This window comes from Schistocerca americana, chromosome 8 (genome assembly GCF_021461395.2).
Source record: "Schistocerca americana isolate TAMUIC-IGC-003095 chromosome 8, iqSchAmer2.1, whole genome shotgun sequence".
NCBI classification, from domain to species: domain Eukaryota; kingdom Metazoa; phylum Arthropoda; class Insecta; order Orthoptera; family Acrididae; genus Schistocerca; species Schistocerca americana.
The window spans coordinates 331,412,041-331,439,145 of NC_060126.1; the positions used below are offsets into that span (position 1 = coordinate 331,412,041).

The following is a 27,105-nucleotide window of genomic DNA, read 5'->3' on the forward strand; positions in this document are numbered from 1 at the left end:
ATTTGCCTCTCTTATTCCTACTACTGAGCTCATATTTCCCAGTAACTATGGCTTCTGTCCCTTCCTGTATTATTGTGTTCCAATCCCCCATTGTTATTAGACTTTCATTTCTGTTAATTATTGCTTTAATCGTTCACTGCCATCATACGCCCTATTTACTAATCAGTTATTTGTGATGTCAGGCCGGCCGCGGTGGCCGTGCGGTTCTAGGCGCTCCAGTCCGGAGCCGCGCTGTTGCTACGGTCGCAGGTTCGAATCCTGCCACGGGCATGGGTGTATGTGATGTCCTTAGGTTAGTTAGGTTTAAGAAGTTCTAAGTTCTAGGGGACAGATGACCACAGCAGTTGAGTCCCATAGTGCTCAGAGCCATTTGAACCATTTCTTTTGGGATGTACGTGCAATCCCACCCACGTACCGTTCCTGGTAACTCCTCGCACCGTTGAGACATCAGGCTAGGTTAAAATGAAGACTGAAAAAATTCCTGGTCCAACAGGACTTCACTCCCGATAACTCTCGGTTTCCGGGCACGCGCCATGCCGGTAGACCACCAGGCCCGAGATGTATGTTCGTGTATAGGTTTTGCTGAGTGACTTTGCGAGTAGCAAAATATGTAACATATATGGTAATATCTTATGGTGGGACTGACTTAGAAGCTTAAATTTTTTGTCCTGCTGATGGACACAAGACATAAATTTCTACTTGATACCTCTAACTGTTCCTGAGACGGACAGAGAGAGAGAGATGGACAACAAATGGGAGAAAAGTATTGTTTATGTGACATAATTACAAATTATCAGTTTTCAGATTTTTCCTTTATTTATATTGTGGAGCCTTGCTTGTTGCGAAATTTCAAAATTCTGCGTCCCTATAACCTATACATTTTGATAGTGAGATTGCACGTATCAAAATATGTGACACATATGGCCGCAGCTTTTGATTGTCTTGACTTAGAAGCTTACATTTTTATCCCAGCAAGGAAACATAACCTTGGCATATGATATAGATTTAAGCGTGACACTTCTCCCCTAATTATTTCAATACATACAGCTACAGTTGCTGGGGATGGATTAAATACTGTAGGCGCCCTGGTGGTCCCGGTCGCCCACGGTGGACTGGAAGCCGAGCGGTGACCTCTCCAGTTGACAGGATGCTAGGAAATGACTGTGGACGCGTCAGAAACGCCAAAGAAACATTTTTAATTCATTACACCTTTATTCCTGCTGAGTACAATGTGGCCCGCGTAACACAGGCTGGCTGAGCTTGGTGATATCAACGACCTTCCCCGAGTCCTCGCTCACTCGGAGCGATGACACCAGCTCCGGGCCGCAGCAGTCTTGCTAGCGCAGCGCCGCGTGCTGTGGCATAGCAGTGGAATCCCCTTACTTCGGCCGCACGTGGCTGGCGGCGCCCGGATGACCGGCCGGCTCGGAGGTGGACAGCAGGCCGGTGCACGTAGGAGGCTCCGGGTTGGAATCCCGGCGCTGTCGGCATGAGAGGCGTTCTCGTAGTGCGGAGTGTACTTTATCCCACCCCGTCTTCTTCCCTGCTCCTCCTGGTGGCTCATCCACTGTGGACGGGCGGAATGGGCTGCAGTCCCCCAGCGTCGTCGGCTCATCCGGTTGTGATGGCGGATGCACAGGGTCTAGACCCCGCACGATCTCGACGACGGCTCACTGATGTGGTCAGCATTGGCGGCGAGCGAGTCTGCTGCGATGTCTGCTAATCCTGGGTTGATGATTGACAGTGGCAGCAGAGAGGACCAGAGCTGGTACTGTCCCCTCATGTCTGCTGCTGGATGGGCCGCCCTTACTGCAACATCTCCTTAATAAAGATTAACATGTCGATCACCGAGCTGAGCGCTACGCAGCGACCCAGTACACATCTAACTGCAAGTCTAACTGCGAGTGCCCTGTTGCTATCAAAGCTGGCGTATTTAAAGGAAGCACGAGCGACGTCCTGACGTCATGCTCGTTTGTAATGAATGCATTCGTTCCACTTATACTGCTGATTCATCTGTCGTACTCGCCCCTTAGGTGTTCTTGTGACAGAGTTACGTGTTGTTACGGCAGACTTAGGCGAAGTTATGAAATGCAGTACAGCTGACGCTATACCTCTGTCTTACACCCTACGAAAGTCTCTGTCTAACACAAACTCACGTACTAAGCAATTCTCTTTCGCCTGTTGTGTGTAACCAGGCCACTGCCCCTGTGTGACGACACATTCCAATACATGTGCAATCCTCTTACCTCTTGGCTAACCTACTGCCTCTGGCTCTCAGCATAGGCAATGAAACTTTGACAATATTCCATCGTTTCCAACTCTTTACTATTCCGCGACACTGCAGTACTAAGCTTTCGCCATTGTTATCGTTGATGTGTGGGATGGTGCATTATCCTGGTGAAAGAGCACTTTTTGGGTGCCAATCTTCGTCTTTTTTTCAGCCAATGCAAATTTCAAACAATCTAACAATGAAGCATAATAGCGTCGAGCTATAGTTATACCTTGGGAATCCATAAAAACCATGGCCAACAACTTACCAGTTGAAAAAATGGACTTTGCCTTCTTTGGTGCAGTTTCACCATTCTTTGTCCACTATTTTGACTGCCAATTTCACTATGGTCTGTAATGACGGATCCAGGTTTCATCAGCTTTCACAAATCGGCGAAAAAAGTCTTGGAGATTGCGATTAAACATCTTCAGACATTGTATTGAAATGTTGTGCTGATGCGCTTTTGGTCGACTTTGAACAGTCACGGCGCCCACCTTGCACACAACTTCTTCATAGCCATTTCTCTGTGCAGGATGCTATGCGCTCGCCCAGTTGAGATACCTTCAGTCTCTGCAATCTCCAAATTTCTATTGCGGCCTTGTATTACCATATCATGGAATTTGTCAGTGGTTTCCCTAGTGGTGACTTCAATCGGCTGGCTGGAGCGCGCTTCGTTTTCGGTGATTATCCGACCACTTTTAAATTTCTTAATCCAAAACTAAATGGTCTGCAGTGATGGTGCGAAGTCCACGAGAACTTCATACACTTCTGCTTGACTAATGCCGCAGTCCAACCCTTCAAATGAAAATGGTTAATAATAATGGCAAACTCAATTTTCTCCATTTTCAATCGCAGTCGACAACAATTCAGAAGGTTGTCAACAATGCACTGTACACTGTACATTGTTGAAATTCTTTATACGATCCTTGGAATAATGAAGCTTACCAACCGTGAGGGCGCTACAAAAATGTTCCATTTTTTCATGGAAATTTACCTAATTTATCAAACCATTCTCGTAAGTGGCAAAAGCTCATTACAGTTATTAGAGGACTGGTAGATAAGGCTCGGTCAGTCAGAAAAATTACATACATAAATAATCAGAGCTCACAAAATAAGGAAATAAACACTTAATTGGGGCTAACGAGAGAAATACTAACGATGGCACGTGCCACTAGGACGAGAGATAGGACGAGAGATAGGCTGCGTAGAGGCGTCGAACTTCGAGATGCGATAGTGATTTCGAGTTGCCATCATAATTCCGGATGATCTGATAGTCGCAACTAGCAAACAAACAGATCATTTACTGTTTCACCGACTAACTAGACAATCTATTACCGGCCCTTCTGATGCCTGTAGCGCTTAGTTAAAATGTGTCGTCAAGGCGCTAAACGGTAGGATCGCGTAGCCTGGAGCAGGGTGTCCGAAGCTGTTTCTCAACGGAGCACTTTGAGAATCCTGGTACTTCGATGAAACACCTTTTTTACGAAGCTTAGTAAAATTTTTAAAAAAATATTAGAAAAGTTTTATTTTATTGAGTGAATACTTCAATTTTAAATCATAACTGATAACACAGAATTCATAACAAAAACTTTAAAAAACCAGCTGGTATCGTCAAAATATCTGGAAAAGGCCATATCTACATAAATGAAATGTAAAAGTTCGTTTTTTCAAAATCTTAAATATCCAAAAGTTCTTCACTGATTGCTTTGAAATTTTGACACATTGTAAAAATCTGGAACGTTGTTACAAAAATCACTATTATACAAATGTACAGAAGTTCTGTTAAGACAGACTGCGAGAAAGAAAATCCTGTGCTTTTCTCTGCTGCGGACATGTGAGGTTTTGTATTCTTAACTACAATGTTTCCCCATATGTATTGTTCCTCATTATAATTTTTTTTACAAATATTGTATATCCAACAATGTAGTGTTTTTTCTTCCTTCCTGTTTTCACAGAAAACAGAAAACTTGTATTTATGTCTTATTAGCTTATGACTAGAACACTACTACAGAATCTGAATTGGCAATAACGATAAAGAAGGCTCAAGATCAGAGAAAGGGGGACGAGTAGATGGAGAAAGGGGGGGGGGTGAGAAAATGGAAACTGAAAGTGAGAGGGGGTTGGGGAAAGGGACATGGGTAGAGAATGGGAGAGGAGAAGATAGATAGGGTGTAGGAAGAGGAGGAGGAGTGATGGACAGAGAGAGGGGTGAGGAGGTTATGGACCAATAAAGAGACGGGGGAGAAGGAGAGTAGGACATGTATACAGTTCCAATACATATTTACCAGTTGCGAGCATTACCGGGCTCGTTAGTCATTAATATTTTTTCACGAAGTACTTATTCACTTCCCGCGGAACATCAGTGATCCGCTGAACACAGTTTGGGAAACACTGCTCTGGAGAGAGACTGACAGCACTAGCCACCGGAACGAACCTTGACGACGGCAATAACTTCGATCCACGTGAGGCATAGCTCCTCCTGTGGGGGTTATGTAACATCCCGGATTGCCGATCTAGCTGTACTGACTTACAAAGTTGCTTTTGCCTACTTATGGTCGGTTGTCAGACACTGACAACAGCCAGAACAGCTACTGTGGCACATCTCTGGCGTATTCATGAGCGAAGGGCCTTCCAAACAGCACAAAGAAATCCGTGGAAAACAGTTACTTGTGATAAAAAGTGCGGTGTCTAGGAAGCCTGCATACTCGGTTCGCTAGACAATCAATGAGACAAGTCGTATGAATGAGTTATCACAATAAGTAAATTACAATACTTAACTTTTTCAATTACACAGGTGTGTCGCAAGCAAAAGGCGACATACAGAATAAGCAATCTTCTTCAGTGCGAACAATCCCAAGTCTGTGCTACATAGAGAGTACAGGCGAAGTGACTAGAGTTGACGCTGCTATCCAAGTCGCTAATCTTGAAGCTGCTATTGAACTGGGCCGTCACGTCCGTCGAGGCACTTACCTCCTCTTCACATAGGGGCCGCTGCTGTCGCGTTGTTGTCCTGGAGAGAGGTCCGTTCAGCTCGCGATTGGCTGACTTTTTCTCACAGTCTTCTCTTTCCTGCTGTTCCCGACTGGCCTCGACTTAACCTCATAACAAAAAGGACGAAGCTGCAGGTACTACAAAGAATGGCAACAAATAATGATTTTCCGTTGGTAGGTGATTTTACGATGAAAAATGTTATTGTGCCATCTGTAAGACCGATGTTCGACATTGAATTCGATCCCATCACCTAAACCAACATTTTAATAACGTATTGTGTGAAAAGAGACATAGCCATGAATGATGATGTAGATGAAAGTACCGATAGTTACACAGGCGTTCTACTCCACATGGGCAAAAACTCAATCCACAGCACCAGTGAGAAAGAAACCGTGAGGGAAACACGAAATCAGGTTAGATCGGCGAAATCTGTGTAGACAACCTCCATGCTGGTAATTAGTGGTCGTCGTCGTGTGACTAGGGCCTCCCGTCTGGCAGACAATTAGTGGTATTATTCATAGAAGATCGGTAAGTTATGCTTAGATTGACAGAGTAAATAGTGGCATTAGAGTACAATGCGAAAGGTGTGGAGCATCATTCATTGACCCAAATAAGTCTTTGAACAATAATTGTCTCGGAAAAGATGGCCTACAAGTCAATTGTTTAGGTTCTAGAACCTTCATTAAAATGTTTAAAGACATTTGTAAAATCCTTAAAAGCAAGGAAAACTGATACATGCAAATTGAGGGCGACAAATCAAAGGTAAAAAATCAAAACAAAAAGTGTAAATATCAATGGAAGGACTCATATCGTATCATAGAAAGTAAGAGAAATGCTCAACTGAAGCACTGGAGTATCAACTGCTTAACAGCAGAACTGCCAGACCTTAAATATTATAAAATTGATGAACTTAAAAAATTTTGCTTTCAGAAATGTAAATATCAAAAGAATCTGTCTACACGAACACTGATTAATAGAAGATTGTACAAAATTTTTAAACAGCATTAATACTTTTATCTGACTAGCACATTTTGTAGAAAATCTCCTGGATGCTCTTGCTTTCTTCGAAATTCTGTATTCAGTTATAAAATATTGAGTTATAAAATAAAGGAAAATTTTAGTTATTTATATAAAGAGTGTGTTTAAGAGTACTCTGTAGAGTCGAGTGATTTGAATACAGTGATTATACTAGTCTCTAAAATTATTAGATGTGCAGTAACAAAACTGTTCTTATCTAAATGTCAATACCTCCCACCAAATGACTTCAGGAAGGAAGTATGAACAAAGTTGTGATCGCAGCAGATTTCAGAACAGCGAAACTACAAAATTCCATGACTTCATTCAAAATCTTTCCTCATGTTGAACCTTTTGTGAAGGTACTGGAGAAAGCAGTAGATCAGTGACCTGCATCAATAATATTATTACAGACTATCAGTTTGAAAATGCCAAGAAGCACTGCTTAGACCTAGGTATTTCAGATCATTCAGCTCGGTTTGTTGAGCTCCCAAAACCAGAAAACGAGAGTCTCTAGAAATGTATTGAAAAACTAATCTGATCAGTAGACCACTACAATTCAAGGCCAAAAAACTCTGACAATTTCTTAAATTGTTTCTTAGATGCATTGTGTGAATCTTTTCCTCCAAGAAACTGGCGAAAGAAACTAAACAGCAAACTTACGTCGATCACACCAGGGATTAAAATCTTTAGTGCCAGAAAGCGACAGCGCCATGATGAGCTAAAGTCAAACAGAATTCCTGTTGATGTTGTATACGATGAATACTATAAAGCAGTATTGAGGAAAGTTGTACTGGCTGCTAAAATATCCAAATAATACGTTCATCTTGCTACACAAACACAACACAAAAGCAATGCGGTCAGTTGTTCATTCAGAATTAAGAGGTGACGTTTAAAGTCGAGAGACTCTGAAAATTAGATTTGAGGGTGGCAGGACGTTTGTCTGATGATTTTTCTGACGTTTCGCCAGCGCGAATGGCTGGCATTATCAAAGCTTCACCCTCCATTGTTGGTGGTGAACTGCAGTCGAGCTCGCGGCCCAATCCACCACCAGCAATGGAGGGTGAAGCTCTGACAATACCAGCCACTCGTGCTGGCGCAACGCCTGTAAAATCATTAAATAAACGTCAGCAGAAGAACCCGAGACAGAAGCCAACAGGCAGTTTGTTAGATAGCCCTGTTGAGATGTCCAATGCTTCAAAGAGCGCTTCTTAAATGTAACAAGATCAGATGTAGATATGGCGACCTGTAAAGACAAAGCAAATTTCACAAGCCTGGAAAACAAAAAGAACATACACTTTAAATAATTTTTAAAAAACCTCGTGAAGAGACGTAGATAATGAAATATTTTTTAAAAAAATCTTCTGGATGTGTGTGATGTCATTTCACTACCACAGCAAACTTAAAAAAAAAATCCAAATTTTTTGAGCAGGTTTGTTTTCCAAATAAACTGTAATATGCCAAGCTAAAACCATTATTTAAAAAGGGGTCGACAGAAGATATGGGGAATTATTACTCTACCTCTCTTAATCCGCTCTTCTCTAAAGTGTTTGAAAAAACTGCAGCAAAACAAACTCAAAAATTTGTTCCTATTAATTTCAAGAGGCCACTGAGCTATGACTAAGCGTAAACAGTGGCTGTGAGCTGTATCGAATGAACCCTCTTGATATCTGCCCCTACTCTACTCGGACGTGATGTCTCGAACTGTGCGCAACGGAACCGATATGAGAACCAATGGCTCGAACAGCTGAGTCGTGGATGTGCTCCTTGCCAAAATCAGTGGTATTAAATGGATATTTGGGGTTCACGTAGCTACGGAAATCAAAGAAAAGTCTGCTTTGACTGTCGTTTGTTGTTACGAAAATGCGAAAGGGAAACAAAAACATGATTTGTAAATGAAACAGGATCTTCTCCAAATCGGCAGGGATAAGAGAAAATTGGAACACAAAAATCTTTACAATAAATGCAATTAAAAACAGCTATTGGGAGGCAAAGTCCGTGGAGAAGGGCTGAAGAAAGAATCTGGAACTAATCCACGCTCCACCACGATAAATCAAACACACGGTTCCGTGTCAGACATGATGATTTCACAGATGCTCGTGGGGTGAAGGAAAAAAAGAAAACACATGGAGGAACCTGAAATACCTGAATCTTGTGCGAGCCATCGGACACAACATAAGTCCTCACAACGTCTCCTTAACTTCAGAAAGAAAGGCGCCTACCAGCGCCTAGTCACTCTCGTCCCGCCTCCCCTAGGCAGCATGAACTTTCATTGACACTGCATTACGAAGAGATGAAGCAGCAGCAAAAGCCGAAGTCGAAGACGCATGAAGTAGTGCGAAGAAGTCTAGCTTAGAAGGCTCAATGGAAGTCGCAGGCTGAGTCTCTAAAACGACACTAAGAAGTAGAGGAAACACCACAGGTGATGCTCCCCAGAGTTCTCCAAGGAGAAGCCGAAAAAATAGCCTTGCCAATTAGGAATGCCAATGAGATGCTCTAAGTAGGGTGTTTAGGTTTTTATGTTGATAACGCCACGTAGCGCTCTCTATTAAAATCGCTGACTGCGCTGTGTGCAGTCTATGGCTGGTCGGACTCGTTGGTGGATATTATTCGCCAGTTAGGCAGTTGGATGTGAACAGCCCGCAGCGTTGGGCAGTTGGAGGTGAGCCGCCAGGAGTGATGGATGTGTGGAGAGAAATTCCATAGTTCTGAGATGTTAATATGAGCGGACGATCTGGACGTGTGTCCAGATCGTCACGTATATATATTACGACTTTTGAACATTATTAAGGTAAATACATTGTTTGTTCTCTATCAAAATCTTCATTTGCTAACTATATGCCTATCAGTAGTTAGTGCCTTCAGTAGTTATAATCTTTTATTTAACTGGCAGTATTGGCGCACGCTGCATTGCAGTAGTTCGAGTAACGAAGATTTTTGTGAAGGGCTGTTCTTTTGTAAGGATTATTAAAAGCCGTTGCGCTAAAATATTGTGTGTCAATTGTGAAGTGATCAGAATAAGTAAAGAGAAAACTGTCTCAGTACGTTCAGTTTCACTCTGGAGTTTGAAAATCAAGTAACGCAGAAGTTTTACCAGCACAGTCATTCTTTACAGTCAAAGGGGATGTTTCAATGCTATGTAACAAACCTTGCCCTGCCTCCACCGAAAATTTTATTCATCCACTAGTCAATCTCTATATTTTCCAAGTTTAATAATTTACTCACAGTTTGGTAGCAGACTCACTCTGCCGAAAAGTTGTGACTCAGACCATTGTGAACACGCCAACGCTTCCTTTTCTTGGAAAATTGCTCCAGGTCTACCATTCTGTCTACTTTTTTATGGACTATCCAATCATCATGTTTCCCACTCTCTATCTCAGTTCTCGGGTCAACAAACCCCGTGCCCTGGTCACGGAAAATCACACCAATTTCTTCGAAAGCGCGTTAAATATACTGCATGTTTTATTCCCAGAGCGTGGAACTACGTTGTCTGCCGATGCAGTTCGCTCGAATCTCTTCTTTTACGACCAGCGTTTGCCCTGTGGCCAGTGCAAGCAAGCACTGCAGGGGAAGGGAGTAATTTGATGGAGTAGGACACAGCGTAAAGAAACGCAGAGGTCTCCTGCATTTCGAGCTGTTTCTTTACTGCACAACGCGGGAAGCTAATTCGTGCAGAAGGACTGCCAGACGCCTGTCCAGTTTTCGCGGAAAAGTCACTCCACTTCGCCAACTCGGCACCCAATGCACAATGGTCAGCGAGATGGCGAGCGACTGTTGGAGCTGAGGCCAGTCGGTGGAGTAACTCCCTGTCGCCACGACATGGCTCTTACGACTCGAAATAGTGTGTCACTAGAGGGACGTCTGTTGCTGTGATGGCTCACCACGATTCTGATAATTAACCAGCCTAGTAAAACATGCAGACCCAGTGAACAATTAAAAGGAATTATATTATTAGAGGTATGTCATGACGTCTGCAATCATCAGCGTCCCATTTGAATCTAAACTTTTGTGTCACTTTGAAACGTCCCCATTCAACAATTATACATGACTGTGCTTAAACTGACACACAATATTTTGTTAGCGCAACGCAATCTGACTTTCAAAATTCCCTACAAAAGAATGGCTCTGACTAACATTAAACTATACCTTTCACAAATCACTTACCTCACAAAAATCTTCGCTGCTCAAGCTACTGCAATACAGCGAGCGCCACTACTGCCAGCTAAATAAAAGATTCAAACTATGGAAGGCACTAACTACTGATAGGGATAGTTAGCAAATGAAAGATATTAATAAAGAACAAACAATGTATTTACCTTGATATCATCATATATAAATATAGCAGTTCATGACAAATTTCGAGACAACGCTAGAAAATGGACAATACTGATGGCAGTGAGCTGGAAGATGGCGAGATCGTGGAGTACATACCGCTTGAGAGGCCAGTAAGCTACTCTGCTGCTCCTAATGTCCATGTGGACGATGCAAACAGTGACGATGGTGCTGATGATGGTTCAGACAGTGGAAGTGAAGACAGTGACTCCCCGTGCTTCAGTGCAAAAAGACATAAAATGCAAACTGAACGCTCTACTTCTGTTGATACACGCCTGAAACCAGAAATTAAAAAGAAGAAGTATGATATTTGGTGTGCAGAGTTGCAAGAGTCGGCACTTACGGATGATCTTGTAAATATTGATGTTGCCAACAAGATTATAGACCGCGGCAGGAATGTAGAGTCATACGACTACAGGCTGGCGTTCAGACACCACAGTGATACCACTGCAGATACAGTTGAAGATTCAGCTGTTCTCACTGGTCACTTGGAACCAACGTACGGCAACAAGCGTAGGTTTGGTGAGAGATGGCGGAGTTTTGAAATTTGTCATGAACTGCTATATTTATATATGATGATATCAAGGTAAATACATTGTTTGTTCTTTATTAATATCTTTCATTTGCTAACTATCCCTATCAGTAGTTAGTGCCTTCCATAGTTTGAATCTTTTATTTAGCTGGCAGTAGTGGCGCTCGCTGTATTGCAGTAGCTTGAGCAGCGAAGATTTTTGTGAGGTAAGTGATTTGTGAAAGGTATAGTTTAATGTTAGTCAGGGCCATTCTTTTGTAGGGAATTTTGAAAGTCAGATTGCGTTGCGCTAACAAAATATTGTGTGTCAGTTTAAGCACAGTCATGTATAATTGTTGAATGGGGAAGTTTCATATGGCGACCCTTAGCCTAGGATACCTCACTGGAATCTTCTGATTTTTTCTTGTAGTTTGTGTATTTAGTGTAGCTTTTGTTTATTGCTAGCGCGTAATTGTAGAGAGAATCTCCTTTGTAGTTGTAGCCTTTCATTGTTGTACAGTAAAACAGTTGTGGCATGCATATAGATTTGCACCAAGTATTTCGCAGCTACGCTTGCAATTAACTAGATATTATTTTCAGTGCTATGTTAATGTGTTCTCCTATTTTTGCACTTCAAATTGTGCTTTTCTGTGTTATCGTGTGAAATATTGTGACAATTATGGCGTGTGAAAAACGTAACACTAGGCTCCAAACTAAACTGAGAAATAATAGTGACGACGAGCGTAGCTTATCAGCGCCGCAGAGTAATGAATTTACTAATGTTCTAAGTAGTAATTTGGTAACTGTGCACAGGGAAATGGAGCGGGCGGCAAACAATGGCGTGGACAGTGAAACAATTAGTGAAGAGGGAAGCATTATCGATCGATCGGTCGGCAATAGCTCGCCTCAGGAAGCCGAAATGACACGACACGATCTTGCAAATACTGTAGATTCAGGTTTTGGATCCTCACCGTTTTCTCAAATAAGTCAAGACACATTTTCTGCTTGTCAAAATGTGAATGTTTCCGGTGCAAATTCACTGCCGAAAAGCACTGAGGAACATGTTTCAGACACCAATGCATTGTTATTACAATTAATACAACAAATGGGACAAACACAGCAAAAGCTTCAAAAGTTAGACACAATGGAACAAAATCTTAAAAAGTTAGACACAATGGAACAACACCAGAGACAAACACAGCAACAGTTAGACACAATGGAACAAAATCTTCAAAAGTTAGACACCACACTTGAACAAACACGTGAAGATTTAACTACTGAGTTACATAACATTGAATCGAAATGTCAAAAAGTCTGTAATGACGTAAAAACACAAATTTGTGAGCATTTTCAACCTATTTTTTCGCGGCATGAAAATGCATTACAGAATCACGAAGCAGCCGTAAAAGAACTGCAAACCATTGTTCATGAAAATCATGAGACCTTGTGGGCTAAAATTGACTCAGTTGCATCTACCGATTCGGTTAAGCAACTTGCAAAAACTCAGGAAAACTTAAAGGACACAGTAGATTCGATTTCAACACAAATGGACACTCTGAAACTTGGTTCAGAAAAACACACTGAGGAAATGTGTTCACTATCGGAGAAAGTAGCCGAACTTTCGGATCAGGTTACTAACTTATCTACAAAGGTAGATGATGATCTGAATGACACTAGACCTGTAGCCTTCACTGACACAGAAGAGTATGAACAAATTAGAAAATTCAAACAGAATCAAAATCAAATCAATACACAGTACAAAAGAGAAATCCGGGAAGTACAAGATCAGCTGACACAGGTAATACAAGAATTACGTATTTCAGAGGACAATGGAAGCCCCAGCAGTGTGATGCAATGGTGAACAGATTATCGGGATTTACTGCCGACAGTGAAGACATGGAAATGTGTATAAAACAGTTGGATGCCATGCACAGGAAATGAAAACATGTATCTTCTTCCTAATGTAAGACTGAGTAAAGTTGAAGTGCAGTAGTTGTATGAACAAAGCTGTGTTTGTCAGACTGTGTACATAGTATGGTCATAATTATTATGACTGACTGCCATGTTTTGTGGTATTTGTAGCAAGCCCTTGTACAGATATGTTTGTAAAATTGGTGTGTAGTAAATGCTGACTGAATGAACCATAGTACTGGTTTTGTTCTTTTGTGATTAATGTTTTTAGCATATGCAATATGCTTAAGTCTCATTTAATGTCAATAGTAGTTTAGACAGTTTAGTGTTGACCAAGGATAATATTACTCATGGTTCTTGTATCTGCTTTTATTTGAAACACTGGAAATACTTCCCATTTTGTATCGAAATTGTTGGTGAAATCGGTTGTAAAAATGTCAAGGTTTAAAACTGCCAGTGATAGTATGCCAGGAATCACAGCACATTAAAGCCACATCAAGAATACAGTTTGCTCTGACCCTTAAATAATATATTTGTTTTAAACTCCCTTTCTATGTATGTGTATAATGCAGGTTAGTCACTGGTTAGTGTCTTCGCACGGCAATTTTTATAATGTGGTATATTTCTGGATTGTAGAACAGTTGCAATTGTATTTAGTATTTCTCTTAAGATTTTTGCATATGTATCGTGTAGCTAGACGTTTTATATGGATTTTTTGCATAAGCATTTTCTCTTAATCCTGACATGGCAATTGGAAAATTTAGCATTTTTTATTGGTTTTTGTGCCTATTTTTGGCATACGTTTAATATCTCTACAAGGACTACAGTGGGTCTGCATCTTTGATGACCCACCAGTACCATTATCTCTACAAGGACTACAGTGGGTCTACATCTTTGATGATCCATCAATACCATTATTTCTACAAGGACTGCAGTGGGTCTGCACCTCTGGTGGGCCACCAATACCATACTCTCTACCAGGACTACAGTGGGTCTGCTCTGTGATGACCTACCTACCAATATTCATCCAAACTACGACTGACTCTGCTGTGGGTTTGCTCTGTTGTGGCCCATTATCTGTCAGCATGTCAAGAGTCAGCACTGTCTTTCCGTTGGAAGGACAACGCTACTTCTTCAAGACTGCATGGAAATCCACTACTTCCGTGTGCATTTTCTTTTACTGCTCAGACTTTGAGAAAAACACTGCTATTCTACTGTTATGTACGATTAGGACTGTCTTTATGGACTGTGAGAAAATTTTAGCTTTTGATCAACATTGTATCAATAAGTGTGTGCATTTGATTTCTTTGTTATTGTAATTATGAAAAATTTTTTTCAAATCCGTATTGGCCACTGCCCAATCCAATTTGTAAAATTTTTTGTGGGGAGCATGGGGGCTATGTAAGTAGGCTGTTTAGGTTTTTTTATTGGTAACGCCACCTCTGTATGAAAATCACTGGCTGTGCTGTGGGCAGTCTGTGTCTGCTTTGCATTGTTGTAATACTCGCCATTGTAGTGTTAGGCAGCTGGCTGTGAACAGCGCGTAGCGTTGGCAGTTGGAGGTGAGCCTTCAGCAGTGGTGGATGTGGGGAGAGAGATGGCGGAGTTTTGAAATTTGTCATGAACTGCTATATTTATATATGATGATATCAAGGTAAATACATTGTTTGTTCTTTATTAATATCTTTCATTTGCTAACTATCCCTATCAGTAGTTAGTGCCTTCCATAGTTTGAATCTTTTATTTAGCTGGCAGTAGTGGCGCTTGCTGTATTGCAGTAGCTTGAGCAGCGAAGATTTTTGTGAGGTAAGTGATTTGTGAAAGGTATAGTTTAATGTTAGTCAGGGCCATTCTTTTGTAGGGAATTTTGAAAGTCAGATTGCGTTGCGCTAACAAAATATTGTGTGTCAGTTTAAGCACAGTCATGTATAATTGTTGAATGGGGACGTTTCAACTTGAGCAAGGAAAAGGAAAACAGTATTATTTTCTCGGCAATCACGTTATCGATGAAAAAATAACGATGGACTGACTCCAGCCAGAGGCGTTTCAAAAGGACATAATATTTAAAAGCCAGTCTGTGTTATAACAATTAAAAAGAATTGTAAATCCTATCACTGAGCTTACTCAAAAATATGATCCTCATTAGATAAGAGCGAAAAAATCACAGGAATATTCTATGGTCTGAAGAAAGAATTTTATTCAGTAAACCACTCGTTACTTGGAAACACATTACAGGTGTACCGAATCAGCGACCCTGCTTTATAATGGATCAACTCGTACTAAACAGATAGGAAACAAAAAGGGGAATCCTAACTTCAAATTCAAGCAACTGCTCCTCAGACATAAAAACTTTCACAGGGAGTTCCACAAGGTTAGATATTGGATTATTGTTTCTTTCCCGCGTAAAAGATTTACCGCTTGCTAGTTAGTTACATGTTCCGTAGACTGTTTTGATAATTATTTAATCGAAGTGATATGGAATGAGTCAGTTTACCGGACATGTACACATAATTAAATTTCTATTAAGGAACACATTTTTTAGTCACACTTATGCAACTACACTTAAAAACAAGGACTTTTCTTAAGTTACTAGTTTTAAATAGAAATTCGTCCGGGAATAGAAGGAATTGGGAAAGAATGATTTTAAGTTAGATTTAAAACTTACTTTACTATTTGCCAGAAATTTTACGTTATCAGGCAAATGACTAAAAATTTTTGTTGCTGCCTGTTGAGCTCCTATCTTAGCCACTGACACCTTTAACAAAGGTGATTTGTCCCTCTTGTGTTGTAGGTACGGACAACACTGTTCTTCTCAAAGAACGATGGATTATTTAAAAATTTCATTAGTGAATGTATGTGTTTGGACAGTGCAGTTAAAATGACTGTGGGTGAATACCATATATTATTCTTACTGCTCGCTTTTGTGGAATCAGTACTTATTTTCTAAGTGATGAGTTACTCCAGAAAATTGTCCCGTTGTTCCATGAGATATCATTCAGTGGAAATATGCAAAATTTGTCAGGGGATTGATTCATTTGTTTCAAGGAATAGCGTTTGTACGAAGAGTAAGAGTAGGTCAACTTCATTGTTTGAGAAGGTCAGTAACATGCTTTTCCATTTCAAAAATACACTACGGGCCATTAACATTGTTACACCACAAAGATGACGCGCTACAGACGCGAAATGTAACCGACAGGAAGGAGATGCTGTGATATGCAAATGATTAACTTTTCAGAGCATTCACACAAGGTTGGGGCCGGTGGCGACACCTACAACGTGCTGACATGAGGAAAGTTTCCAACCGATTTCTCATACACAAACAGCAGTTGGCCGGCGTTGCCTGGTGAAACGTTGTTGTGATGCCTCGTGAAAGAAGGAGAAATGCATACCATCACGTTTCCAACTTTGATAAAGGTCGGATTGTAGCCTATCGCAATTGCGGTTTATCGTATCGCGACATTGCTGCTCGCGTTGATCGAGAACCAATGATTGTTAGCAGAATATGGAATCGCTGAGTTCAGGAGGGTAATACGGAACGCCGTGCTGGATTCCAACGGCCTCGTATCACTAGCAGTGGAGATGACAGGCATCTTATCCGCATGGCTGTAACGGATCGTGCAGCCAAGTCTCGATCCCTGAGTCAACAGATGGGGACGTTTGCAAGACAACAACCATCTGCACGAACAGTTCGACGATGTTTGCAGCAGCATGGACTATCAGCTCGGAGACCATGGCTGCGGTTACCCTTGACGCTGCATCACAGACGGAGCGCCTGCGATGGTGTACTCAACGACGAACCTGGGTGTACGAATGGCAAAATGTCATTTTTTCGAATGAATCCAGGTTCTGTTTACAGCATCATGATGGTCGCAACACTGTTAGGCGACATCGCGGTGAACGCACATTGGAAGCGTGTATTCGGCATCGCCATACTGGCGTATCACCGAGCGTGACGGTATGGGGTGCCATTTGTTACACGTCTCGGTCACCTCTTGTTCGCATTGACGGCACTTTGAATAGTGGACGTTACATTTCAGATGTGTTACTACCCGTGGCTCTACCCTTCATTCTATCTCTGCGAAACCCTACATTTGAGCAGCATAATGCACGGCCGCATGTTGCAGGACCTGTACGGGCCTTTCTGGAAACAGAAAATGTTCGACTGCTGCCCTGGTCAGCACATTCTCCAGATCTCTCACCAATTGAAAACGTCTGGTCATTGGTGGCCGAGCAACTGGCACGTCACAATATGCCAGTCACTACTCGTGATCAACTGTGGTATCGTGTTGAAGGTGCATGGGCAGCTGTACCTGTACACGCCATCCAAGCTCTGTTTGACTCAATGCCCAGGCGTATCAAGGCCGTTATTTCGGTCAGAGGTGGTTGTTCTGGGTATTGATTTCTCAGGATCTATGCACTCAAATTGCGTGAAAATATAATAAAAAAATGGTTCAAATGGCTCTGAGCACTATGGGACTTAACATTTGAGGTCATCAGTCCCCTAGAACTTAGAACTACTTAAACCTAACTAACCTAAGGACATCACAAACATCCATGCCCGAGGCAGGATTCGAACCTGCGACCGTAGCAGTCGCGCGGTTCCGGACTGAGCGCCTAGAACCGCTAGACCACCGCGGCCGGCAAAATGTAATCACATGTCAGTTCTAGTATAATATATTTGTCCAATGAATACCCGTTTATCATCTGCATTTCTTCTTTGTGTAGCAATTTTAATGAACAGTAGTGTATGAAGCATTCTAGCCTATTTACTGTGTCTTGTTCATGTGCTACATCGGTTGTTGGTATGATTCTGTTTGTTGTACGGAGCTGAGAATAGTTTGTTTTCTCAACATTTAGGGAGTGTCGAGTAGGCGAGTTGGCAGCTTTATTCCGACTCAGAGGAAGACGATTTGCGACTGATCCTACATGATCCTACATGGCGGTGGGAGGCGTGCTCCTGGCTTTAACGCCGCTCGGAGTGTAAACGCGTTGATTTTGGTCGCCGCTGGCGGTGGGACAGCGCAAATCCGATCTCACGTATCGATATGCGAATTCGCTGGATGTAGCAGACAACGACACCGAGCTCAGTCAATATATCGTTGGTCATCAGTGCCGGTGCGGAGTGGCCCTAGGCAGATGTGTGCAGATAGGCCTCGGAGGTCAAATGAGCACACAAGGTTTTATCAGATATTATTAATTAGAAATCGGGCGTAGCCGTTCAATGTAAACCGAAACGTTCGCAGTTTGCTCACAGAGGAACCAAACTGCTGCTACTTTCATCTCGTTAACATACACAGTTAGTTTGTTTACATAGACAGTACAAACCGTTTCCAGATACTACAAAGTGAACGATTACATTTGCTTAGAGTATTTCGATAACCATATACGTACACCCACAGACTCACTTGTTAACATGGTTAGGCAGCGGCATTCCCAGACCAGCTGAATATATGCTATCAATTTAAAGCATTCAAATTCTTTCCATTTTTCACACAGGCCTAATTTACAACAATATTTTCATTATCTTGATCACACGGGACAGTTTTATTTAATATGACCATTTTCGGTTCTCTTCTGTACTCATAATCAAATTTTGTGACTCGTGTGTCATAATTGTTGTTGCAGTCTTGGGCCAAAAGACTGGTTTGATGCAATTCTTTATGCTGCTATATTCTATGCACGGATCTTCATCTCTGAATAACTAGTGCAACCTACATCCTTTCGAGCCTGCTCACTGTATTCGTCTGTTGTTTTCTCTCTATGGTTTTTACCCCCCACACTTCCCCCAATATTAAACTGGTGATCCCTTGATGTCACAGAACGTATTCTATCAATAATCCCTTCTTTTAATCAAGTTGCACTATAGATCTCTTTTCTCCCCAGTTATATTCAGTACCTCATCATTAGTTGCATGATCTACCCATCTAATCTTCAGCATTCTTCTGTACCACCACATTGCAAAGGCTTCTATTCTCTTCTTGTCTGAACTGTTTGTAGTCCACGTTTTACCTGCATAGAAGGCTACAATCCAGACAAATATACTGCTTGACAACTGCTAAGGAACAACTGACTCTTGCTAAAGAAGAGCTGCCACTTGCTACAGAACAACCGACAGTTACGTTGGAACACCAGACCAGTGATAGTAAAATGAAATGTAGAGGACGGGACGTGGTAACTGCAGCGACTCTGTGCAGAAACGCTCTGCATGCATTCGACAGTTCATGCAGTACACTATTTGACATATGTTATCGAGGGACTGGTTGTAGTGCATCATTTACAGCAACATGTCCGCAAAATGTAATTTGAGTGCTTACGATTATGGAAGGGCAGTTTGGCGGCACAAAGCCAAAGTCTTACTACTCTGGCACATTAACAGTTGTGTCCAAAAGTGTCAACTCGCCATTAAAATAAAAAAAAAAGCCTCTGAAGATGGAAATGCTAAGCGAAAGCGTGCTGGTGGTCGTAGATGGATCATCGCATTGCAAGAGGATCGATACGTAATCCTGGTGGCCAAAAGAAACACACTTCTCACTCCTAGGCAGATCTCTGGGACCTTGCAGCCACAACTGGTCATGTGTCTCCTCCAGAACCATTTCGCAACGATTAAATCAGGATGATTTGTATGTTCAGAAGTCTGTTAAAATTCCACTTCAACCACACCATCATAGATAAAGAGTTCTTTGGTGTAGGCAGCATGTTGGTTGCGACAGCAACAGTGTTCCACAGTGATGTCTACTTGACTATGGCAAGAGCTTCTGGCCATCAGATGGTGTGGACAGGGGAACATGCTGCACACTACAGAATTGTCATCGGTATGACCTAGAGGCTGTGGTGCGAGCAGGCAGTAGTAGTAGTAATGGGGCAACAGCGCCATGAGGACAATTTGTTAGTACAGGTTGCCTACATTCACTGGCAAGTATACATTCAGGGGCAACTCTATTGTTCTCCTTTGATTGACAGGTCCTTAACCTATTGTTCTACTAAGAGGATTATGGCCCCTAGTGATAATCCTTCAATCTTTCTTTTTGATTGAAAGGTTCTTAACCTATTGTTCCCCCAGCCCATCCCCTCCCAATCCTCCCCCAACCTCTCAGGAAACCTCCAACCCTCCCCCTCACTGATACAGGTACACTTTCAGGACTGATTTATTCGAATAGCCCCCTCTCACTCCATCAATTTCATTGACTACTTAATTAAATGGATCAATTAATTAACCTCTCCCCCTCTGGTAAACCTCCCAACCCCATCTCTCCCCCTCCCATACCTGGAAACTTGCAGCTCTGTGCTGGAGAGGAAGGATCGTATGACAGGAAATATTGTTTATTTATAAAAAATTCATTTTTCAGGGGTTGGATCTCTCTTGCTCATCATTATCCGCTGTTTGGTAAGATGCAGGTCTTGTAAAATACATCGAAAGGAAGTAATTAAATCGATCGGTTTTTTATTCTGATTGTGCAAGGAATACCATCATGAAACACCACTCATGTATAATGACACTGTTAAAAGTCTTTCGATCACGAAACATGCGCCGTCCAGTGGCCGTCACAGAACGTCACCCGTGCTGGATCCTCGGAGTCAGTGTGCACTGGCTGTCCCCGCAGAGTGACATGTCTGTTAGTGGCTGCTCCATGTGCCCATGTTCAAGAGGTGGTGGTTTGGGCCCAGCGACTGACAGACCGGATGTCGCGCTCATCACTGAACAAAAGCATCGGGTGACAGTAACCCTTTGATACTTGATACCCGAGAAATTCGTGTCACAACATGTGCTCTCTCTTTATTTCTCTTCATGTCCTGCCAGGCCTGCCGTCAGTCGTGGTCGGACCGAACCGCAAACAAAGCAGCATTTACGCAGTAAAGCCCTGCAGAATACCAATGCACGTGAGAACTCCTTTTAAGGGGCATGCCACCTGAGAATAGATTCCATCATGGGTTCTAAGCTGCCCCAGCCTTTCTGTGCGAACTTTCTTGTGTTGCATTTCATGAATTGCTTCAGGAGTTATTAAATCTGGAATTTTCACAGTAAATGATAACAGCCAACCAGCTGCAGAATAAAGATTTATTGAAATCCTTGACCACGGTTTCGGCATAGCTAAATATACCTTCATCAGAAGCAAAAATCCACCTGAACAGGAAGACACCTTCATTAGAAAAACTTAGCAACATAACTGAGCTATTACATTCATACCTTTAAGTAACCATGAAAAACACCAAAGTATTACAAGCACAAACACTTTGAATCACTTACTAAAATCACATCCTGCAGTGGAGATGCATAAAACAATCCTTGTATTCCATTTTTGGGGAACGTATCATACAAGATAAGGAGACGTCTGCAGAAGCAATACGGTATAGAGTTGCCTTTTCCGTAAACAATAGCTTAAAAAAAAGAGTGATTCATATGCTGGGGCACGGGAAGAACTTGGCACTAAATCCGGAGTTTACAAAATTACTTGTAACGACTGCCCCAAATATTACGTTGTACAGACAGGTAGTTCAGTCTGGAACCGCGCGACCGCTACGGTCGCAGGTTCGAATCCTGCCTCGGGCATGGATGTGTGTGATGTCCTTAGGTTAGTTAGGTTTAAGTAGTTCTAAGCTCTAGGGGACTGATGACCTCAGATGTTAAGTCCCATAGTGCTCAGAGCCATTTTTGAACAGACAGGTAGACCCATTAAAGTAAGATCTAAAGAAAACATGCTAGGTAAAAATGGGGAAAACGTGTACAATTCCACGTTTGCTGAACATCTATTGCTTTTACAACATACGCCACGTAAACTGGATGACGTAGAATTGATACACGAAGTGAGTAAGGATTACAAACTGGACCTGTTCGAGGAATTAGAAATTTTCAAGCACCTATCTCGAAAAGATAGTATGTCTTAAAGAACAGGTTCAGCTTAGAAACAAAAATTTCTTGGATAGTTTCAAACCCCTTCTTGCTCGAACGTAATATAGTCTGTGCTGTCTAGAGGCTAGTTTTCTTGTCTGTTGATGCTGGTGAGATGCTCCTTTCCTGTCTTGTTCGGATTTTACGTATTTTTGATGAATGTTGTTCACGGTTTTCGATGTGTATGTGTGCTTTAAGTGATACTGTTATGTTTTCTATTCATGACGACAGTCGGTTTCGATTTACAACATTTTGTCATTTTCGCTAGTTTGTATCCTGGCCTTTAATTTGCGCGAGATTCTCGCGTATAACACTAGTGCCCTCTCTCGTGGGATATGTTCCTTAGCGCAAGCTTCACCTGCTTGGCAGTAGAACACAGGCAAATTGGTGTTCATATTTTCTATTGTGTGCGGGTGTTTTAAATGGTTCTGATATGTTTCATTTATTAAGACAGAGGGTTTAAATTAGCAAAACCTTCAAAATTTTGATGCGTATGTGGATGCATCCCGGTCCTTTAATGTGCGCGAGTGTCTCGCGCATACCGCAAGTGCCCTCTCTCGGTGAAATTGTCTGCCCTAGTGTTCCAACACCCTCTTCACGCTAGTTCACAGGCTAAGTACTGATAATATGCCGTGTTCACATCGACCGCCTATTTATAATTATGCTGTACAGATGGAGGTGATATTTTAATTTTAACTACTGACGACGCCTTTGGCATGATTGTTTTATGCATCTACACAGCAGGACGTGATTTTAGTAAGTGACTAAAAGCTTTTGTGATTGCAATACTTTGGTATTTTTCATGGTTACTTAGAGCTATAAGTGTTCTATCTCAGTTATATTGCTAAGTCTTTTGCTAATGAAGGTGTCTTACTGTTCAGGTGGATTGAAATATACCTAAGCCGTGGTCAAGGATTTCAATAAATCTTTATTCTGCAACTGGTTCGCTGTTATCATTTACCGTGAAGATTTTCAACAGCTGCTGCCCCAGGCATGTTTAAAATTTTGAGATAAATCTGGAATGTAACATCACATTTTGAAGTTGTCACAGGAAGCAAATGTACCACTGTGTAAAGAGAGAGATGTGCAGATGATGTGGGAATATTTAAACAATTCTGAGGAATACCACCACTGCCACACTTGAACACAGACACTAAAAGAAAAGATCATGACACACTTATGAAACCATCCCAGAGACACTTCACTGAATTTCTGGGAAATACAAGGTGCTTCAAGAGTTATAACACTCCATTGCCGTTTGTGCACGCTCCTTTGGTCGCGGTTGGACGGAACCACAAACAAAGCAGCGTTTACCAGTAAACCCAGGCAGAATACCGATGCACAGGAGAACTCCTTCCAAGGTAAATGCCTGACTGAGAATGGATTCTGCCATAGCTCTCTAAGCTGCCATCTGTGCTGGAGAGGAAGGAACTCATGGCAGGAAATTCAATTATATAGCATAGGATACACTGTCTATTTATAAAATTGAATTCGCAGGGGCTGGATCTCTGTTGGTGGAAAAGCTCACATCCAGCAACTACATGTCCTAATTACGTAATTACTCTGCTGCGGATTGGAGGTGTCTTTTCATGTGTGCACTCACCTTGACATGCAGAGATCGACTGAGCTAGTGGACAGTGCCACCATCAGAGGATATCCCACCCCCTACCCCTGGCCACCCCCTCTCCACCCCTCCCAGAAAAAATTGGTAGGAAAAAGACTCACTTTGTGCTGGAGAGGAATGATTTAATGACACGAAATTCAATTCAAAGTCAATAATATAGTGATATGTATTCTTTTTTTAATTAGTTTGCAGGAGATGGGGTACCCCCTTTTGGATAGACATGATAGCTGCACCCTCCACCCTTGCTCCCCATGACATAATAAGTGCATTCCAGTTGCAGGGAATGGAATGAAGTACGTTATAGTAGCCACCGTTTGGGGTCTCCAGTGTGTGTCTGTTGTCAGGGCCCCGCCACAAAGGTCAAAACAGCCCAAACTCCTAATTATAGATCACGTTACTAAATACCACGAATCACGGAGCAGATATCAACCTCCTTTGATCTCGCGCCCCAAACAAAGCATCAAGTGGCGGCTTTCTGTTGACTGGCATATTCCAGACTCGCTTCCTGTCTCTGTCGCTCTCAAGAGGCCACTCGCAACTTGTCTGTGTGAACTAATGTCTCAAAACACGAGGATGGAGGTTATCATCTCTCCTCAGACTACTCTATTCCTTTTGGCTAATGCTGGAGACAAAAGGAAAGATGACCCAATTTCGATATCAAAAATAGCATGAAATAATCCATTTGCACTACCCAGTCAAATTAACTGTTTAACAATTTAGAGGAGTGAAACAGATCGCTTCAAACATTGACTTCCACCTTCGATGATCCTTCTTCATAATAAAACATATTTTCAACGTTTGATTATAACACACAAGCATTATGCAAATCAAATAATGAAATTTCCGTCACAAATAGACCGTAGTGCTAAATACACTGCTGGCCATTAAAATTGCTACACCAAGAAGAAATGCAGATGATAAACCGGTATTCATTGGACAAATATATTATACTAGAACTGACATGTCATTACATTTTGACGCAATTTGGTTGCATAGATCCCGAGAAATCATTACCCAGAACAACCACCTCTGGCCATAATAACGGCCTTGATACGCCTGGGCATTGAGTCAAACAGATCTTGGATGGCGTGTACAGGTACAGCTGCCCATGCACCTTTAACACGATACAACATGCATCAGGAGTGGTTACTGGCGTATTGTGACGAGCCAGTTGCTCGGCCATTATTGACCAGACGATTTCAATTGGTGAGAGATCTGGAGAATGTGCTGGCCAGGCCAGCAATCGAACATTTCCTGTATCCAGAAACTCCCATACAGGACCTGTAACATGCGGTCGTGCATTATTCTGCTGAAATATAGGGTTTCGCAGGAATCAAATGAAGGGTAGAGCCACGGGTCGTAACACATCTGAAATGTAACGTCCACTGTTCAAAGTGCCGTCAATGCGAACAAGAGGTGTCCGAGACGTGTAACCAATGCCACCCCATACCATCACACCGGGTGATACGCCAGTATGGCGATGACGAATACACGCTTCCAATGTGCCTTCACCGCGATGTCGCCAAACACGGGTGCTGTAAACAGAACATTGATTCATCCGAAAAAATGACGTTTTGCCATTCGTGCACCCAGGTTTGTCGTTGAGTACACCATCGCAGGCGCTCCTGTCTGTGGTGCAGCTTCAAGGGTAGCCGCAGCCATGGTCTCCGAGCTGATAGTCCAAGCTGCTCGCAAACGTCGTCGAACCGTTCGTGCAGATGGTTGTTGTCTTGCAAACGTCCCCATATGTTGACGATCCGTTACAGCTATGCGGATAAGATGCCTGTCATCTCGACTGCTAGTGATATAAGGCCGTTGGGATCCAGCACGGCGTTCCGTATTATCCTGAACCCACCGATTCCATATTCTGCTAACAGTCATGGGATCTCGACCAACGCGAGCAGCAATGTCGCGATACGATAAACCGCAATCGCGATAGGCTACAATCCGACCTTAATCAAAGTCGGAAACGTGATGGTACGCATTTCTCCTCCTTACCCGAGGCATCACAACAACTTTTCACCAGGCAACGCCGGTCAACTGGTGTTTGTGTATGAGAAATCGGTTGGAAACTTTCCTCATGTCAGCATGTTGTAGGTGTCGCCACCAGCTCCAACCTTGTGTGAATGTTCTGAAAAGCTAATCATTTGCATATCACAGCATCTTCTTCCTATCGGTTAAATTTCGCGTCCGTAGCACGTCATCTTCGTGGTATAGCAATTTTAATGGGCAGTAGTGTATATTCGAGATCTTGTACGCGCCCTCCTCCACCACAACTTTTCCACTGAACATGTCTGGTGAAAGAAATCCTGACAATCACACAAATTCAGCAATCACGAAGTGCACCGTCTGCTGACTCCAGGGTAGCCTCACACGCGCCGGCCGGGAGAGAGAGAAAGACCCACACTCGCGCTGGCCATGCCCGCCTGTACCGAACGCAAATGTGCACGCAATACAACTGTCGGAAACTATAAATTGATCAATCGAGAATTTGATGTCGCGACTGGGTTTTTAAAAGTGCTATAGACTTCCTAAATTGGTTGTCACTGCTACATTCGGAAGGAGGGAAGATTGTTCTACAACGTGGTAGGATAGAGACAACAGTAAATACCGCTACAAGGCAGATTCCACTCCGACGTATTGAGAAGTAGTAAACACGACACACTTAAACCGGTGATCCAGTCAATAGCAATAAGCTGTCATGGCTAGATGTCAGAGACAGCTGAAAACACTTGCACATCCCGCGCGGTCATGTCCTGAGGTCCACATGCAGCGCGACCGTCCCCCTTGTACACCGCCAGCGCTGCCGTAAGGACAAAATTGGAAATTTGTGGTAACGTCTTACGGGACCAAACTGCTGAGGTCATCGGTCCCTGAGCCTCCACACTACTTAATCTAACTTAACCTAACTCACGCTATGCACAACACACACACCCATGTCCGAGGTAGGACTCGAATCTCCGACGTAATGAAGTCAGTGCCGCCACAGTCGTGGACGTGCGTGTACGCCAGAGTGCACCACCCCCGGCCATGGAGGGCATCCGGGGATGGTTAGAGCGGTAGGAATTCAGATGCTATCGACACGTCCAGTGCAAATGTCCATCTTTTTGAATCTTCTCTCACGCGACACACACACGCCCGCTTCTGTCGCGCTCACCCGGCCGGCACTCTGGTCACTTCACCAGCCCTCGCTGCCGTGGGCGAGATCAGATAGGTAGGTACATTCCTTGTATACGTCACAGGCTGACCTAATCTGTTACTTCCGGTTGCCGACTCCTCGTGACCGCCTTTGCAGGCAGCCGCGGTGCACTGCGAAACAAGCAGCTGCAGCTTGGATCTATACAGTAGTTCTGAAAACAATTCCGCCCCGGCATAGACCCACCAGTTTAAAAAATCTGCTTTATCCTATCCGAGACAGCGATGTTGTTGACCATACAACTCGAATTTCTCCCTCGAAATGTAGTTTCCTTCCGTTCATACGAATTATTTTCGAACATAGAAGAAATCGGACAATACACGCATTTTCACGTCGCTGAAGTATCGTTGTGAAAATACTGTACAGGACT

At 42.7% G+C, this 27,105-nt stretch overlaps 1 pseudogene; it reads left to right on the plus strand.

Annotated features, from left to right (window-relative positions):
* The first annotated feature begins 7,489 nt into the window (after positions 1-7,489).
* On the plus strand, positions 7,490-22,816 carry LOC124545841 (annotated as a pseudogene).
* Positions 22,817-27,105: the final 4,289 nt, after the last annotated feature.